This window comes from Colias croceus, chromosome 7 (genome assembly GCF_905220415.1).
Source record: "Colias croceus chromosome 7, ilColCroc2.1".
Classification (NCBI taxonomy): Eukaryota; Metazoa; Arthropoda; class Insecta; order Lepidoptera; family Pieridae; genus Colias; species Colias croceus.
Window position 1 is genome coordinate 5,607,758 of NC_059543.1, and position 4,815 is coordinate 5,612,572.

The window sequence follows — 4,815 nt, forward strand, 5'->3', positions numbered from 1 at the left end:
ACATTATAAGTTCATTATTATTTATACAAAGTGTCGCATGTACCTGTATTTTAATTGACAGCAACAATAAAAGAGTAAAAAAATATTTTGTAAAAACAAATTCAAGTTTAAGTCTTTATCCTTCTGAAATAATTTAATCTTTAACGCTCTACTTAGGTAGAGCGATATTAAATGATTTGTTGAAGTTTTTTTTACAGGACTTTAATAAATATAATTCCCAGGAAGGTTTGAACGCCAGTTCAAACAAAGTTGGACACTACATAATATAACAAAGTCTTGTAGATTGATACATGATATCTACATAGATTTGTATATTACATACAATGTGAGAATGTAAGTGTGTTTTTTGTGCCATTGCCATTGCAACCAAAGAATTTTTCAAATCGGACCAGTAGTTCCTGAGATTAGCGCGTTCAAACAAACAAACAAAGTATTCAGCTATATAATATAAGTATAGATTTTATAGTATTATCTTTAAAGCTAAGGTAGATTTCATTATTCTTGAATAGCTGATTATGATGATGAAGCTCCTAAATGAACCTTTTCATTTGATTATTTAGAACCATAATGTTTTATTTAAAGAAAATTCACCTTATCATAAAATCATGTTAAAACGAAATGTATCAAAAATTATAAACGCCTGATATACTTATATACGCAAACATTATGTTTGCGATTAATTCTATGAGTAAATTACAGGCGTATTTAAATTTTCACACTAAATGGGTTACGTTAACTGCAAATAAACATGGCAATAAGTTTAGAGGGTTATGGCAAACGCAAAGTTAAAAAGTTTCGATAATTGAGTTCATACTCATTCACGTCTCGTCGGATTTAATATAGATGGAATAAGATTTAATAAGAATTTGAGAAGGTTTTTAATAAGTTGCCGACCTAGTCATTTATAACTATTGTTTTGTTATTTTTTATTATACAATAACTGTATCATAATTCATAATATTATACAGTAGGTATCTAAAAATTCTTGTTATATCTTTTAAGAATATTATCATTGCCTATCTATAAGTAGCATAGTAGATTTAATCCCTACCTACCTACTTATTAATATTACTAACTGTGCTCCGCGGTTTTACTCGCAGTGCTCCGCTCCTGTTGGTCTTAGCGAGGTGATATAGGTATAGCTTATAACCACAGACATACAATAACCTTCCTCGATGAAGGCTATCTAACACCGAAAGAAATTTTTCAAATTGGACCAGTAGTTCCCGAGATAAGCGGGTTCAAACAAAAAACATACAAGCTATTCAGCTTTATAATATTAGTATAGATAAATGAGAAAAGTAACTATGTCTGTCGTTCCGTCATCCGTCTGCCTCTCTTTCTGTATGTATGTCTCATTATCAATTGAACCGATTAAATACAAATTATAGTTTCAGACCTTGGAAAGGACATTGGAAAGTTTTATCCTCGAAATCCCACGGGAACAGCATCTATGTGAATTTTGATGAGCTTCATGGAACCAAACTGAGAGAAGATTAAACATGACTTTTTACATAAAAATTTGCAGTTGTTTTCACCAAATTCAATATTGAATGTGATACGCAGTTTGGATTTTAATAATTCGTTTTGGTATCAATTCGGTAAAAAAATATAAACAAAATTTCTGCAAAAAATGCGGTACAGTCCCTAGTTTATCGCATCAATAATATCTGTTAGTCATCAATATTTAATCTTATCATTGTATTGGTAATTGGACATTTTATACACATTTTTATGAAATATTATATTATTATATTTTATATTATTTTATTGGTATTTAATATTAATTATAATATCTATACATATAATAAAATCGTAGGAAAGTCAAAACTGTACATTGAATATTTTTTTAAAAGAATACATAATCCATGATCTATAATCGATATAGAAGCCAAAAACACAGTTTTTAGAATTTTTGTCTGTTTGTCTGTTTGTCTGTTTATCTGTTTGTCTGTTTGTCTGTATGTTTGACCGAGCTAATCTCAGAAAGTACTGCATAGATTTACTTCAAATTTTGCATGAATATTCCTTAGAGGTCGGGTGAGGATAGTTTAAACATATTATCATGATATCACCTTCGGGGGAGGAGCTGTGAACCTTTATTTTTCTTACATATTCCGTGTACTACGACAGCGTACAATCTAAAGACTCATGTTTAAATGTTGGTTTCGAGTAAGCCATACTTATTATCTAGCTTTACAAAATAAAAACTATGTCATTTACGTAATTTGGGCAGAGAAACAGTTTAATGAATTTAGTAGTATAAAGACAAATTTGAAACAGCGCCATCTATGAGATTTCGTAAAAATCAAATCAATTTACATGTTAACACTACTGAATACACTGTTGAAAATTAATAATTTAAATATAATCATGCTATTTATTTATCTCTTTAACCCATATCTTCCATTCCCTATAAGGTGCGCTTATATTTCGTGTGAATATACTTCATTTTTAAAAGTGAGGGTAGGTAGATGTTTATTATTTTAAGTCAAACTAGACACCATTACAATTAATCTAACATTGATTGTGTTCATTGGTTACATTTTTAAAATCTTCGTGTTTTATAAATTTATAAAGAATAGAAAAAATTCGATCACGAGGCGGGACTCGAACCCGCATAATTTCGTGATCGAATGTTTCTATTCTTTATAAATTTATTATTTATAAATTTATATTTATAAAGCATTTGAATGTCATAAAACCAAAAATATTAAATTCAATCTTCGTGTTTTGTGAATTTTCAGCATACAAAAGGTAAGTTGTTACTTTTATAGGTATTTTTTTTAATAATGATAGCAATTCATGTATTTTATTAGTTTTATAAAGTATTTTATTACACTTTTAGAATGAAATAATAAAATGATGAATTCTTTTTTACTTAATTACAAGATTTTGAGGTGCGTTGAGAACAGTAGTTTGTTGATAAAACTTTATTTGTAAGTAGCTTTTTTTATAGATTTACAATTAACTTTTGATTTTTTTATTTACAGATTCAATGTTCATAAAATTATATCGCCTTTGGAAGACTATTTCTGCTGACAATTTTACAACACCACTTGAAAATTGATGATTTGATGATGAAGATAGTGGCAGCGAGGATTAAGTGGAAATTAGTAATCATCCGCTTCGTCAATTTTTGACTGAAGTTAATGTCCAACGTATGGTTCAATCATTGGAAGTATCTGGGGTAATTTTGGAGGATATTTTTCAGGAAGGAGAGAAGGGGCGGCCAACCATATATCAAACTACTACGTTTTAGTACCGAAAAAAATGTTATTGCCAAATGAAACATAAATTTTGCACTCACAACTGTACAAGTTATGATTTTTATTCTGACTTTGCTGTTATCTGATTATAATATTTATCTTTATGGCTATCGAGGTACCGACCATACTGGGATGAGAGTACATGATATACTCATCATCCAGGATTGCTTAGAGCATTTTCACACTGAAAAAGATGTTTTCTTTGAATCGTAGTTGCTTCATTTATTTATTTTTAATCATTTTACATAATATGTTTTATATTTGTCCATTTTCATTATATTTTATAAATAAAATGGAACCAACATAACTTTGTTGTGTATCATTTCTCTATTAATAACCCGTAGGCATATTTTCCGAGGCCCCATTTATGGTGCGATCCTGAAATTATAAAAAGTTAATGTATACTTTTGCCTAATATAAGCTCAAGCTCATTTTTAGATAAAAAGAACTTAGTTATAAATTTATAAAAATTTAGTAGATAAAATAAATTATGTTACGATTTTATAAGAAAACACAGTATATTTATTAGGCGGCGGCTTGGCGGCGGTGATCTCTTCCAGGCAAAAGATATTCATCAGCTCAATAAAATTAAATAGTATGTTGTTAGTTATTCTTTAAATTTACTGATTGCAATGAGCATTTCCGCATGCAAGTTGTATCGTAGTTTAGATATATCATAGTTTTGACACATTAAAGTTCCAACAAAACCCTCAAATTTTTGAGCAGAGTTGAGCAAGATAATTAAAAAAATGTGCTGTGTTAAGTATTATAGAAAAGGTTAGTTCGTTGATAATTATTATTTCTTCATCATTTACATGTTGTTAAATGTTAGTAAAAATAAACTTTGACTGTTAATACTTTTCTTCAGTATTTACCTGTATGATTATTGCTTGGTATTAATTAATATGTATAATGTATATTTTCATGTTGTATAGCTAATTATAAACATAAGTGTGATGTGAAACTAGCTGGATTTATTTTTACACACTCACAGCCATATATTTTATACTAGCTTCCGCCCGCGACTCCGTCCGCGCGGAAAAATTAAGATTTAGTTTTTTTTCTTCGTATTTTTCCGGGGTAAAAAGTATCCTATTTTATGCCCAGGATAATAAGGTATAATTATACCAAGTTTCATCGAAATCGAACCGTTAGTTTTCACGTGATGCCTTCACATACAGACAGACAGACAGACAAAAATTTTTTTAATCACATATTTGGGTTTGGTATCGATCCAGTAACACCCCCTGCTATTTATTTTTTCAATATTTTCAATGTACAGAATTAACCCTTCTACAGATTTATTATGTTTATAGATTAAAATATTGTTAATAGTGTAAATCATAATATTTTTTCACAATTAAAAATATTTCCTTTTTTCTTATGGTGTTGGCATCGAATTAAACCGCGCTGTCGTTTCGTTCACTAAAAGTGATGTTATGAGGACCGAATATGTAGCCGCCTCAACTTATGGAAACGAGAGTAACCTGCGTTGTCTGTTAGTTATTGTATAGTCGAATTTAACGTTACATGGAAATTGGAATAT